Consider the following 15,700-nt stretch of genomic DNA (forward strand, 5'->3'; position numbering starts at 1 on the left):
GGCGATGGAGTGGCGGTGCAGCCGTCCTGTCGCATCGAGGGGTGTAGCAAGGATGCTTGCTGCTCGTTCCCCGCCGGGACGGTGGCGGCGTTAGCGGCAGACGATGGAGAGCGACAGGGTGGCCCGCCGACAGGGGCCGTCAGAATGATGCGGGTGACGAGGGCAGCTCAGCGCTCAGCACGGACTCGACATGCGTCCGCCATGGAGACGATGAAGCGACATGACGCGGAGCGATGGGAAGGAAGCTGCGGCGCACCCCTACCTGGAGCACAAATGTCGGATCACGGGTTCCGGCAAAACCCTTAAGGTTCGAACGCTGGGGTGCATGCGAAGATCCCCCCCCTATCGATCCACGTCCTCACTTAGCTAAGATCTCACGAACTAACTCGACGAACTCGCAACACAAAGGACACAAGATTTATACTGGTTCGGGCCACCGTTGTGGTGTAATACCCTACTCCAGTGTGGTGGTGGATTGCGTTTTGGGCCGAGGATGAATAGTACAAGGGGAGGAACAACCTCCTGAGGTTCAGGCATTCTTGTGCTTGGTGGGTGTGCCGCCAAGGATGTGGTGGCTCCAATCTCAGATCTCTCTCTGTCTCTCCCTCTCTGCCCTAGCTACGGTGGTGGCTAGTTTTATTTATATTGGCCTTGGTCCTCTCCCCAAATATTGAGAGGGAAGGGAGCCAACAACGGCCAATTTGGAAGGGGACAGCTAGTACAAGCTATCCTGACAAAAGCAGTCTTCGGCTGCCAATGGCTCTGGTGGTGACGCCGTCTTGGGCTCCACGGTGACCTCCATCTTGCCGTCCTTCTGGTCTTGGTCTCGTTGCACCAATATGGAAACCTTTGCTTGATGCCTCGGTACTCCGCGCCTGCGCTTGCCCCCTTAGCACCAAAGAGGAAACAAGGACGCTGCACGCGCTGGCGCCCGCCTAGTCTCGATCGTCCTGGCTTACGTCATGAGAACCTCGTGAGGTTTTCCCGGCCTTGAACTCCCCCTCGCTCACGAGCCGGCCAGGTGAGGCCGCTCCTGACGAGGTCTTGTGTCGTCCGCCTCGTGAGGCTTGGCCCCTCGCGAGGGTCTTGATTCCTTGTTGATGAAGATGGGCCATACAGGCCTGCTAGCAAAGCCACCCCATGGGCCGCAGGCAGGCAAGTTTGGGGACCCCAGTTCCTAGAACGCCGACATAGACACCGCCAAGCGTCTCTGGAAAGATGCCGAGGACAAGTTGAAGAATCAGTCCAAGCAGGTCAACCTCTGGATCAAGATCCTGATCGACATCGCTGAGCGTCTTGCCGCCCAACTGTTGTTATGTGCATGGATGGCCCAGCCTTCTCGGTCAACAAGTATGAAGTTCCAAGCGCCGAGCTGGGAGTCTTCTTCAACGAGTTGATCTAGAAGCTAAAGGTGCACGAGGAGGGGAGGGCCGAGCATTTCATGACCTAGTCCCGGAAGCTTGCCCACGATGCCCTCTTCATGGTTTTGATCAACATTGCCTGCCACCATCCAGACCTTGACCTCGACGACGGATTCAAGAAGCTGCCAGTGGGCGCCGATGTTGCGGTTGCCAAATAGAAAGATGCCCCCGGGCCGCTCGGGTCTTTCACGTCCGAACGGCTTCACCCAGACACTGGACCAAGTATCGGGCCACTATTACTCCTGCATTGACCTGTAATGAAAGATGGCATATACTTTTGTGTTTAGTCACTTTATATCTCGTATTTGCGCAGAACTGATATTGTTGGGTAAATTTTAAATGCCTGTTGTCAGATTTCGGGTTCCGGCAGACCCTTGAGGTTCGAACACTGGGGTGCGCGCGGAGGTTTCTCCTCCTACCTACCCGCACCCCTCCGCCACGCTAGGATCAAAGCTATCGAAAGAACAACACATGGGACACAGGGTTTATACTGGTTCGGGCCACCGTTGTGGTGTAATACCCTACTCTAGTGTGTGGTGTGTGGATTGCCTCTTGGGCTGATGATGATGAACAATACAAGGAAGAACAGCCTCGCGAGGGTCTGTTCTTGGCTGGGGCGATGAACTGATGGGAGGAGTTTAGACACCTTTCTCTCTCTCTTTCTCTCTGCTTCTAGCCTCTCTAACGAGCCTCTGTCTTCCTACCACCCAACCCCCTTGCTCTGTGGGTGGCTGGTCCTATTTATAGAGGCCCTGGTCCTCTTCCCAAATATTGAGCGGGAAGGGAGCCAACAATGGTGGGCTAATTTGAAAGGGGACAGCAAGTATCAGCTATCCTGACAAAAGCAGTCTTCGCCTGCGCAAAGCTCTGGTGATGACGCCGTCTTGGGCTCCACGGTGACCTCCTTCTCGTAGTCCTCCTGGTCTTGGTCTCGTTGCACCGAAATGGCAACCTTTGCCTGACGCCTGGTACTCCGCGGCTGCGCTTGCCCCCTTTGCACCAAAGAGGAAAGGAGGACGCTGCGCGGGCTGGCACCCTCCTGGCGCCCTGAGTCGTCATGTCTTGCGTCACGGGCACCTCGCGAGGTACCCTGCCTTGATCTCTCCGCCTCCTCGTGAGCCAGCCTGACGAGGCCGTGCCTGAGGAAGCTCCGTGTCGTCCGCCCCGCGAGGCTTGGCCCCTTGCGAGGGTCTTGAGTTTGCGTTGGTGAAGATGGGCCGTGCTGGGTCCCCCTTGGAGCCACGCCGCAGGCCGCAGGCAGGCAAGTCTGGGGACCCCTGTTCCTAGAACGTCGACACGTGTTTATCCCTTTGAGCTTTATATGTGGGTGTCCGCATGATCAATACCTATGTCCGCTCTGGATGCCTGCCGGTATCATATTGCCATGACTGTCGTAAGGGTCTGGCCCTCAACATTCATCTTGGCGTGGATGCGTCCCGACAAGTTTTTCCTAGGTAGCTCTCAACGTAGCCTCTCGACCAGCGAGCATGGCTCGAGATAGGTCGATGGTGCGATCAAAGAAACTAGTCAAGGTTCCATCACATGATGGTTTTAACGATACGAACACCTACTAAAGCAAGGGGTAAACAACTACAAAAATCTAAGTTTACATGAACGAGAAACGGTAATGTAGACTTAGCTTTCTTTTTAAGCTCCTTTTTCCTCTTGCCGGGCCCCGTGCACTTGGTGCACTCGTGATTCCCGGAGGAGTGGAAACCAATCGGGCAGTTCTTTTGTTTGTGGTAGGGACTAACATGCGTCATGTGCGGCTGGCGGGCAGCGAAGTAGGGCACCGGGTTCTCCCGGTCCTTTCTCCCCTTTTCTCCTTTCGACCCGCAGCGACCAGACAGCGGCCGTCGCATGGGTCATGCCAATGCTGACGACCTTGCCAAAGCACGCTTGCCGGGACACCAACAAATGGATTCATACCGGTGTTTCAGTCAGGGTTTCCTGAAATAGGGTAAACACTGGACCAAGTACCGCACGGTAGTCATCGACATTGATGGTGCCAGGCTAAAAGCGGCTTGACTACTGGCGAAGGGGGCGGGGGAACGGAGAAAAGGGGGCCCCGTGTCTGTGCGCCTCACCCCCTCTTTCTTCGGATGGCACCTGAGCTGTGGATATGCCGCACCGGCTACCGAAGAGAGCACATCCCTGCCAGTAGCAACTTTTCATCGTAGCCGCGGCTATGGCAAGATGCAGGGAGGAATGTTCCGCCAGCGAGGACGGCCCCGCTTGGTCTTCATATCTTCGTAAGCGCCGTAGACGCCAAAAGCTTCGAGTGGGCCATAGCGGATGGGGCGCGCAGCCCGCATTGTTCTTCTTGGGTGCCATGGTCGATGGCACTGTCGAAGGTGAAGATGGTGATGAAGATCACGTGCTGCACACACCTTCAGGTTCGCGCAAGCGGTCCCCCTACCTGGCACGCCAAAGATGTCATGGGAAACCATGACCACCTATGGGACCAGAGGGCCCCTTGCTGGTTCGGCAATGGGGACGTCGTGTTGCACAAAGAGTAGACGAGCCTGGGGCAGCACGACAGAGATCACGCATGCAATTTTACACAGGTTTGGGCTGCCGTGAGGCGTAAAACCCTAGTCCTGCCTTGGTGGATTGATGGTGGAAGAGTGGTGATGGAGCGTAGTACACTTGCCCGACAAGGGAGGTAGTGGCTATGCGCGTATGGGCATGCTTGTTATCCAACCTTCTAACACTTTCGTCAAACGCCATGGGCCTCCTTTTATATGTTAAGGGGTCACCACAATGGCAAAGTAGTCATTATACACTGATAAGATAGCAAACAGTGCTATCTTACCTAACTATGGAGGCTGACATGGTGCATTAAATGCACCTCCTAACGTCATTTCATTGGTTGCCCGACAAGCCTTGCCAGGCTATTTTGCAAGCTTTAGACCTGCTTGCTAGACACGTCGTAGGAATGGTGTCGTTCTTGGGCATCTTACGTAGAGAAAAGCTCCCATGTGGTGAATGGCTGCCACTTAGTCACTTTGCGGCTTGACACCGCACTGATTGACGACACGGGTCGTGGTGGAGCAGTTGGGTGAGGTGGTTTTACTCTCGTCAGTCCCGGCAAGCCCTGCAGGGACGTCTTGGGTGTTTTCTTCCGGGGGTGGCTCCGCCCTCACCGAGCTCGCCTGCCCGGCAAGGGAGGCTTTTCTCCTGGTGGCATTTTGCCTCTTTGGATTGATCTTGGTCCTCTTGGTTTTGCATGTTGGCTCTTCAAAGCTCTTGGTCTGCTACATTCTGGCATGGCCTTAGCCGGTTCGTGCATGAGCCAGGGGGAAAATGTATACCCCTGTTCATTTTCCCCGACACCATTTATTTTGTGGGACTACAATATCCATTTCTTTCTGTGCCTCTATATTAAAATTGACACATCAATGCATTATCTTTAAAGTAAATAACAGATGGCACTAAATTATATATTTACACGAGAAAAACATAGGCAGGGCGTTTGATCCCTTTTTTTGTGAACGCGCCTCTACACCAGTACGATTGGCCGCGCCCATGTGAACGCCCAAGTTATCGGTGCATCATCTCGAGTTATTGTCTTTTTTCTGGGGTGGACTTCATACCAGTTCTTAAGTGCTGACGTGTGCCCCGTGTACACAGTCTTAGATGACCTTCCCGCTAGCACTGTCCAAATTTTGTTGAAACCGGATACAAACGATCCTACGGGCGGCAAAATCTCCCGCCTCCTTCTAAAATTTCCACCACCTAGTCTTTAGCATGCGAAATTCCCCTTCTATCCTTGGTGCATGGAGAACAATAGTTACAATACGGCCCTCATTTCTACAATAGGTCGGGGCTAGTTTGGTAACTTCAGGTTCCCCCCACCACACAACACCCCCATTTCCTCTCCCCTCCCGCAAAATCGACTAATCCACAACACCAGAGCATCTTACATCATGCCGTCCGTACTACATCGGCCTTACTACCCCTCCCCTCTCGAAACCCTAGACTGCTCATCCACCGGCATAACAGAGCCCATTCATTGCCACCGGCGTCCACCTTGCCGGATCTGCTTCTGCGGCTGCATCTACCCCTCCCACCTCCCCTAGAAACAAGTAGACTGCTCATCCACCATTGTACCACAGCCCATTCAGTGTCGACCTTGTCCACAACACTGGATCTGCTTCACTGGTACTCTCATCAACCACAGCGCATCTGCAGCGGCTCCTTCGTACTCCCCACCGAAGACGCTTCATCCACACCCCCGGAGCCGCCCCACCGCCGCCCCCATCGATGGCCTCTTATCCTCTTCGCCGACACCTTCCTCAATCCTACCGGAGCTGCTTCGCCGACACTATCCTCAACCCTACCGTAGTAGTTTCGCCTATACCATTATCAACCCTACCGAGGCCCCTTTGCCAAGGCCCAAGTCCACGGCCTCAGATCCGCTTCGTTGCACCCTGGTCCAACCTACCAGAGCAGCTTTTGACGCCCCGTCCACGGTCGCAGATCCACATCGTCGACACCATCCCGAACCCAACCACTGGAGCAGCTTCACCGATGCCATCGTCCATGGCCTCAGATCCACTTTGCCCACACCGTAGTCCACCCTACTGGAGCCGCTCCACAAACACCCTACTCCATGGTTCTAGATCTCCTTACCGGACCCCGACAGCCAGCGCAGCGTCATCACCCTCGATGTTTCTAACCTGATTCCCACCGACTGGCAAGACGCCAAGCACCCACCGCGGCCTAGGTACTTGTCATCTTTAAACACATCCAGCATCACATGCCTGATGTACTTTAAATATACTAACAGGTCACTGTTACATGTTATGCAGCTAGCAAAAACTACAAGGACGATGTTTCTTCTAAATCTAAGAGCTTGACCAACCAAGATCCTGGACTGAGGCACTCCTATGATCTTGTAAGTGCGTCTCCCTCTATCTCTCTTGTATTGTTGTGTGCCTGCAAGCATGCTTTGCTAGGATTTTAGACCAACAATCCCTTTCTGCAGACAATCATTTCCAGTACTAGCTACTATATTAGAGATGTAGATGTCATACATGATACTACATTACACAAAATCGTAAGTGGCATGTAGGAATTCCAGTGCACTACATTAGGCTCCCTTAGAGTGTCTGCTAGTCCAGAACACAGAGTCATGGCTAGTTTATGCTACGCACTCAATCGTTAATTGGTGGTTCAAATATGCGCAAGGGATACACAATGCATTATCATGTAGAGATATCTGAAATTAGCCGTGTCAACTTGCAGATAGGGTTACACAATGAAAAAGTACAAGATTTCTTAGTACAAGATGTATGTAGCAATTTCATGGAACATCGCAGAAAAAGGAGAGGCAGAGGTGAGCCTATACAGTGTGCTATGGTAGGTCACTCTCCATTGCGATCATCATGACTTATATTCAATTCTTAGGAATGAACTCTCCATTGCAACCAGTTATTTGCATGTTAGTGCTATTGACCAAGTTTCTTAGAGACAGTTATTTTGAGTTATCCTAAGAATTGAATATAAGCTCCAGATAATAAGCCAACCAGTTTTTTTCATTACCTGCCTTTTCAGCTTATCTATGGTATGATTAGTGAAAAGTCTAGATTGCATTATATTTTGTCATTTTGCTGCCCATATGAAAATTAATTTGACTTGCAAACATCACAAATTGAACCCAGTGTAGTAATTAATATGATAGGAAAATGGACCATCAATATTTGTTCAAAATGCAAATACAAAGATACCATCTACTTGGCACAATCTACTTTGGTCATTGTCTTCCATAGAGATCCCATTGCCTAATTTAAATGAAGAACACATGACCTAAATTTAAATGAAGAACCATTATTTATCAAAATTCGCTGGTCCAAGTTGCTGCTTATTATCATATAGCAACACCACCTAAAAGCATCATATAGCCGCAATAGTAGCTCATAGAAACTCATCATACAGTAGCAGTAGTAGCTAGCAATTCATCATATACTGGCAGGAGCTCACAACAATTCATCATATAGCAGTAGCAGGAGCAACTTATAGAAATTCATCATATAGCAGCAGGAGCAGCTCATAGCAATTAATCATATAGCAGCAGCAGGAGCAAGTTATAGCAACTCATCATATAGCAGCAACAGCAGTAGCTCATAGCAATTCATCATATAGCAGCAGCAACTCATAGCAATTCATCATATACCAGTAGCATGAGCAACTTATCGCAATGCATCATATAGCAACAATAGCAGCATCTCATAGCAACTCATTGTATAGCGGATCAGAGTGAAAATTTGGCAAAAAAATCAGAGGAGATCCTCACCTTGTTGGATGAGCTCATCCTTCAATAGAACCTCAAGGCCATGGCCTAGGAGGAGGGGAGGGGAATGAGGCGCCTTCTGTCGGGGTGGGGCATCGGCCGTAGTTGTGCGGCGAACACCGGAGTAGTGCGTTGGACGGACCATAGCGGAGCAGCTGATGGAGACCATGTGAGTGAGGGGCGACGCCAAACGGAGGAGCAGCTGGGGAGATTTAGCCCTACCTGCCGACCATGTAGCCTAACTGGGCAGAGCATTATCGAGGAGCATGCCAGATGGGACCAGTGGCGATGGCTCACTGGAGAAACCCTAGCGCTGCAGGCAGGGGATTGAGGTAGATGGAAAAGGGAGAGGAGATGCAAGCGGGCAGGGCAATGAACGCTTGCGTGTTTGTTTTTACGTAAGGGTCAGGTGTGACGCAGGCGTGAGCAGTGGCATTTTGAGTGTAATATAGGCAGACAATAGAGTCATTTTGCTATTCCCCTTCCCTTTAATTTTTAGCGAGCTTCGACCGAAAGCACCCCCAAAGCAAAATAAGTTAAGCCCAAGCCCATAACTCAAAAACGACTTATTTACATATTTTATGGCTTATTTGACAATAAGCTCTGAAACATCAGAATAGAACCGGACCTTAACCTGCAATTCAATTGTGCATGCAATGATGAATCACTCCTGCCTGCTATAGTGTACATTTAGGCATCATACATGGCATAACATAATACATGTGCATTTCATTGTAGAATATGAAATATGCAATGCTTATGTTAGTTCCTATGTTGCACATGATGTTTAAATGCCCCTTAAATCTGGTCAGTCAAGTGACGGTCTTTAAGCCTCCTTCTATGCTTCTTTTCTTGATATGTAATTCAGTGTTGTGCAAGTTTTGCTCACACATCTATTCAATTGCTTGTTTGTATCAGCTAGCCATACTAGGAATGTTTGCTTTGATTACTTGTTGTTCTTGACCTAACAGAGCTTGTCAATGATTTAAACACTAAGGGCTGCTATAGTGGGGGCTTGTATACCTCATAGATGAGACAAAGGTTTGGCTGTACTCTAAAGTAGGCTCTCCAAGAGTACCTGGAGATCCAGTTCGAAGGTATGCCTAATTTTTACATAGTGCAGAGAGTAAATGCTTATTTCATTGTGTGTAAGAGACGTGGCATGTTTCAGTGTGTGGTGTTGTTTTTAATAAACTCATCCTTTTGTGTTGTTCACAGACTGGAAAGTGTCGGTGCAACAAACCCTGGGTCTGTTTCACAGACTATGCATAGGCATGGGAACAAGATCGAAGCACCAGCCCAAGTCAGATTACAAGGAACCAATAGCATCGAAGGATCAACATGCAGATTAGAGGGACCAATATCAAGCCAAAGAAGCATAACACCATCGAAGGAAAGGCCTCCCTTGCTGGGCAGGTGAGCCCGGCAAGGGGCGAGGACACACTTAGAAGCTGACAGCCAAGGCATCCCGGCAGGGCCTGTCGGGACCCACGGAGGCAAAACCACCTCACCAACCATTCCACCACGACTCACGTTGCCAATCAGTGTGGTGTCATGCCGCAGAGTGATTAAGTGGAAGCCATTCGCCACATGGCAGCCACTCCCTACAGGAAAAACCCATAGATGACACCCGTCCTGCGACGTGTCAAGCAAGCAGGCGTGAAGCTAGCAAGATGGCCCAGCAAGCCTTGCCGAGAAACCAACGATGTGACGTTGAGCGGTGCATTTAATGCGCCCAGTTAGCTGTAGAGTTAGGTATGATAGCATTGTTTGCTATGTTATCAGTGCATAATGACTATGTTGCCATTGTGGTAACCCCTTGATCTATAAAAGGAGGCCCATGGCAACTGTAGAAAGGGTTAGTAGGTTGGATAACTCACACCCCCATATGCCCATAGTCACTGCTGCCCTAAGGCAACCCATGCCGAGTAAGTGTACTACACTTCACCACCACCTTTCCACCATCAATCCACCAAAACAGGAGTAGGGTTTTACGCCTCATGGCGGCCCCTACCTGGGTAAAATTGCCTATGTGATCTCTACTGTGCCGCCCAACGCTCGTCTGCTCTTTGTGCAACGCGACGTCCCCCTGCCAAACCAGCATCCGGCCTCCTAGTCCCATAGGTGACCGTGGTTTCCCATCTTTGGCGCGCCAGGTAGGGGGCTCGCTTCCGCGAACCTGAAGGCGTGCGCAGCGCGTCACCTTCGTCACCCTCTTCACCTTTGATAGTTCCATCGACCATGGCGCCCAAGAAGAAACCCGGTCCTTCGGTTCACCCATCGACCTCGAAAGCTCCGCCACCCACAGCCTCCAATGCTACGGGGGGTGCGAGGACACGCAGGGACGCGGGCGCTGCTGGGGATGTGGTCGGAGCAGGCGGCACCGTCACCACTTCCCCCGCGGCCGACGCAGGAGCCGGAGGCATTAGAAGAGAGCAGCATCAGCAACACCCCGACGGCCATGCTCCACAAGGTAGGGGCGAAGGGGTTACTCCATATGCACCCCTTTCCCTCGCCGACCGGCACAGCCACAGAACAGCGCATGGACGGGGGTGAATCACCGCCCTCTGGCCGCTCCCACCACGGGTGCGGTCGCAGCGCGTGCACCTCCCTCGGAACGGGTCGACCAAGCCGCTGCGCCCGACGGAGCTGCTGACCCTCGAACGCCTTTGCCGCACCACATTCAAGTGGTTGCCCCGCAGCAGCAGCGGGGGCACGGTGCCGCTGCCGTTGGCACCATTAGGAGACGAGTGACGGTGCGATCGACTTCATCATCACCCATACCAAGTACGGCTTCGAAGGCCATGGCGCGGGCTCAACTGCTGCTGATGTTTCTGCCAGCGACCGAGCAGATGGACGAATGGTGTGCCACCATCCAGAGTCTGCTCGGTTTCGCAGAAGCTGGGGGCTCACGGCGAGCTGGCCCGCCACGGCGTCCCCAAGCGACAACAATGGCTCATGCTGCTGACCGTATGGAAGGGGCCATCCCCAAGGTGCAGTCCCCGCCACGGCAGCCCGTGCGAGCGCGACAAAATCAAGACCCCGACAACGTCTCGATTGCCTCTTCTGACCCTCGAGCACGTCCAGGCCAATGCTGAGGCCCCCGGCAAGGAAGCTGGCATGTGTACTGACTGCCGGGAAGCCGCTGCTGCCGAGAAAGCTGGGAAAGGTGATGGGCCGTACTGCAAGATTCATCGTACCAAGGTCCATGACCTTCAAGAGTGTTATCAGGTTGAGCAACTTGTCAAGAGACAGAGAGCAAAATATGAGAACCATGATAAGGAAAAGGGTCAGACTGTTGCTGGCGGTAAGGGCCGAGGCAGTGAAGTAAATCGCCCCGGCCCTTTCGGAACCAAGGAAAGCCCGCGAGAGGTAGAGAGAAGGAAGCTTGTGATGATGAGGGTTATGGAGGGGAAGAAGAGGAAACCAGTGAGCAAGAGTTTCAGAAGGCCACTCACGCCCTATGCATTGACGGGGGTGCTTCTCTGGACACCTCTCACCGCCAACTCAAGTGGTGGGCACGAGAAGTCAATGTTGTGGAACCAGCGCCAGAGGCCCGGAAGCCGCTCAAATGGCCCCGTACGCCCATCATCTTTGACGAGGAGGACCATCCTAGCCATACCACTGCGGTAGGGTGTTTTCCATTGTTGGTCTCTCCAACAATTCGCAACCTCAAGGTCACAAAGATGCTGGTGGATGGCGGGGCCGGGTTGAATCTAATTTCCCCAGCAGTTATTAACAAACTTCAGATAGCAAAGGAAGAGCTAGAAGTTACCGGCACGTTTCAAGGAGCTAATCCCGGCAGGAGCCATCCTAAGGGAAAGATCACGTTGCCAATGACGTTTGGGGAGAACTGAACTATTGGACTGAGAGGATTGTGGTTGATGTGGTTGATCTCCCCCTGCCATACAATGGGATTCTTGGACGCCTGACTCTGGCTAAGTTCATGGCGGCATCCCACTATGCCTACAACACCTTGAAGACACCTGGGCCTCTGGGATTCATCGCCATCCCATCAGATGAGAAGGATGCAATCATATGTGTGGACAAGATGTACCGGGAGGCGGTCGCGGCAGAGGCAACAGCAGCAGCAGTTCCCGCTAAGGAAAGCAAAGGAAAAAGAGAGATTGTAGGAGCTCCAGCAAAGAGTCCGGGAAGCGTGCCCCCACCAAGTGCACCGCACCCATTGACGACGTGCCAGAGTGTTCCAACAGCAAGAGATCCAAGGTTGCTGCAACCCAAGTGAAGAAGGTCCCGATAGGGCTGGCTGGCGTTGATGGTACTTTCACTATCAGCGCCACCCTCGATGACAAATAGGAAAGCGTGCTTGTTGCCTTCCTGCGGGCGAATATAGCTGTGTTTGCCTATCAACCATCTGATATCCCCAGTGTTCCCAGGGAGGTAATCGAGCACCACCTTGATGTCTGCCCACATGCCCGACCTGTCAAGCAGAAAGCCCAAAAGCAGGCCTTGGAGAGGCAGCCGTTCATTATGGAATAGATCAAGAAACTTGAGGCAGCTGGTTTGCTCAGAGGAGTGTTGCATCCCATGACGATGCCATGCACCTAGGGTAGGGCAATAGACCTGATCTAAGCACCCCTCCCAAGGACGCTGCCCTACAGTCAAAGGACAGTAAATTCTACCAACTGGAATTACTTGAGTGCAAGCCCACTCGACCAACATCTCCATTCGGATACCCCAATTCCACTCGACAAGCATATCATCACTCGACCATACAAGAAACCACTCGGAGTACAGAAGGCCTAAAGTCACCCTGGACAGCTATGGACAGGCATTCACTCTATAGACTTAAGGATCATTTATATCACTTTCATGCTGGCGTTACCAGTAACACCCCCTCTTTATGTACATTGAACCCTTGTAACGTGGGCTGGCTGGGGTCCTGGTGCACTCTATACAAGCCACCCCCTCCACTGGCACAAGGGTTCGCACGCCCTGTAACTTCACACATAATCCAATCGACCGAGCCTTCGTGCACCAAGACGTAGGGCTGTTACTTCCACCACGAAGGGCCGGAACTCGTACAATATCACCGTAGCTAAGATCTTGCCTCTACATACCTACCCCCCTACATTACTGTCAGAGTTAGAACCACGATAGTTCGGGCCCACCATGGGGCAGGTGTCTTCGCGACTTTCCGGTGAGGTTGAGATTTCTCCGAATCCTTTTCATCCTGGTTTCTAGAGGATGTTTGGCTGAGGGCCGCAAGATCTGTCTCGGCGCGCTCATCTTCATCGCCGACGACTCCGCTTGGCTTCAGGAAGCTCCTCTCGACATCGAGGCACTCCCCGTCTACAGGGCGACGCACTTTCGCGCATGCGTTCGCGGCGTCCTTCTGCGACAGCCGTCGACTCAGTATTGGTCGGCTCCCGCAACATCTTCGCTCCACACTGCTCGCCATCACAAGCAAACCGGTCGGTCACGGCTTCAGCGGTGGGTGAAGCACGCGGTGGCGTGTCAGTTGGCCACCCCTCAAGTCGCAGCAATCGAGCCCGATGAATCTCTCTACGGCCTGTTCGACTGGCTCCGTCTAGACCCTGTCCGAGTGCGACAGCAGCGACCCCGCCGCGGAGGTCCCGATGGTCGATAGGCCTCGCAGTCCGCCTGGCATGCGTTGCAACGGCGGCGACGATGGCGGCGGCAATCCATCGCACGTTCATGAAGAGTACCACCCCAAAACTCTCTCTTCTCAGTAGAGGGAGGAACTTCACCGTTGCAATGTGGAGGCCCTCCACACGCCCATTGTCGGCGAGTCCTCTGAGCCTCGGGCCTTGGAGGCGGCGCATTTGGCCACTTCGGCTGAGCAGACCCGACTGGAGAATCTTCAGCGTGCACTCGACGACCGTGCTCACCGACAGGTTCTTGAGTACAGTCGACTGCAGCGTCAGCTATTTCCACCCGAACCACAGGTATAATGTACTCCGATTCAGAATCTTACCACTACGGCCCGTATAGCAGAACCATTCAGCCGTCCCAGTCGAAAGCTGGTAGAGGTTTGATGCAGATCAGAGCGCTGCTCTAAGCAGCAGGAGAGCAGAACACTGTAGTATCTCAGTCGCACAACAGAATTCATAGCAGATCTGTGGTGGCTGATACTGTAAAGTCGGCTCACAACCCAAGATCGCCTCCATGGTGTGAGGGATGTGGGCATCGTCAAGGGCAGTATTTGGATCGGAATCATGAGCAACAAGATCATCGGCTCGACCGTGATGACCGCCGTCGAGTGCCTATGCCCCCTCCGAGGGGTGATCATATGTGCCCCGGCATTATGATGATAGGCGCCCGTACAGCGAGGAGCGGAGGAGGCCAGTCGACCCAAGAGAACCATGGTTTGACGCAAGGTCCATTTTGGTACTAGGTTTGGTGGACAGGAATTGGGCACATAGAGAAGGGCAAGATAGGGATCACCTGACTGGAAGCAGAGTACATGTTTCTGGTCCTGAGTGTTTTAGCAGAGCAATCAAGGCTGCAGAGATCCCTCCCAACTTCAGGTTGGCGACTGGCATCACTAAGTTCACTAGTGAATCAAAGCCTGACACCTGACTTGAGGACTACCGAGTGGCTATGCAGACCGGTGGAGGAAATGATGAAGTTGCCATGAAGCATCTTCCCCTGATTCTTGAAGCGTCAGCTAGAGCTTGGTTGAATCAATTGGCTCCATGCAGTATTTTCAACTAGGAAGAGTTGGCCCGAGTGTTCGTCAGAATGTTTGAGGGCACGTGCAAACGGCCAGCAGGATTGACAGAATTGCAACATTGCATGCAAAAGCCGAATGAAACTTTGAGGGATTACATCCAGAGGTGGATCACCTTACACCACACTGTGGAGAATGTGTCTCACCATCAAGCAGTATGTGCCTTCAAGGACGGCATACGGTACCGGGAGATCAACCTAAAATTCGGTCGGACAGGAGACATGTCCTTGACTCGAATGATGGAGATAGCCACTTGGTACACCAACGGCGAAGAAGAAGACCGACTCTGCAGTGGAAAGAGCAAACCTGTCGGCTAGGACACTCGAGGAGGTAATTCCAATCGGAAGCAGAAGCGCAAAGAAAAACCTGTGGCACCTGGAGAGGTTGCAGTCGCAGCCCAAGGGAAACCTAGAGGAAAACCTAAAGGGCCCTGGACCCCTGAGAAGGTGAAAGATTCAGCTAGGAACGATGTGTTGGATTTACCATGCCACATTCACATCAAGAAGGATGAAGAGGGAAACCTTATATCATACCACTCGGCAGTGCCGAGTCCTTATTCAGTTGTTCCGAGAAAAGAAACCAAATGAGAAGGAAAATGAGTCTGATAAGGATGAGGACAAGGAAGAGGATGATGATAGATTTCCCAATATCAATTCCACTTTGGTGAATTTTGCCGATCTTGAAAGCAAAAGTCGACTGAAAGTCATCAACAGGGAAGTAAACATGGTCGCTCCGGCAATGATGACATATCTGAAATGGTCAAAGACTCCTATCACATTCGACCAGTCAGACCACCCACCGCATGTTGCCACCCCCGAGAGGCAAGTGTTGGTGGTCGACCCGGTCGTTGGGGGCACCTGACTGACCAAAGTCTTGATGGATGGTGGCAGCGGATTGAACATTTTGTATGCTGAGACCCTCCGAGGGATGGGCATTCCGATGTCCAAACTTAGCGAGAGTAACATGTGGTTCCACGGAGTTATACCGGGAAAGAAGGCCGATTCACTCGGTCAAATCAGTCTTGACGTGGCTTTCGGTGATTCAAAGAATTACTGGAAGGAAAAGTTGACATTTGAAGTCGTGGATTTTCACAGTGCCTATCATGCTATCCTGGGCAGAACTGCCTATGCCCGTTTCATGGCTTGACTGTGTTATGTGTATCTCAAACTCAAGATTCCTAGCCCTAGGGGCGTGATTACAATCACTGGTAATCGGCAGCAAGCAGAAGAGTGCTTCCAGAAGGCCTCGAAGATTGCCGATGAACAGATG

This window comes from Triticum dicoccoides, chromosome 5A (assembly GCF_002162155.2).
Source record: "Triticum dicoccoides isolate Atlit2015 ecotype Zavitan chromosome 5A, WEW_v2.0, whole genome shotgun sequence".
Classification (NCBI taxonomy): Eukaryota; Viridiplantae; Streptophyta; class Magnoliopsida; order Poales; family Poaceae; genus Triticum; species Triticum dicoccoides.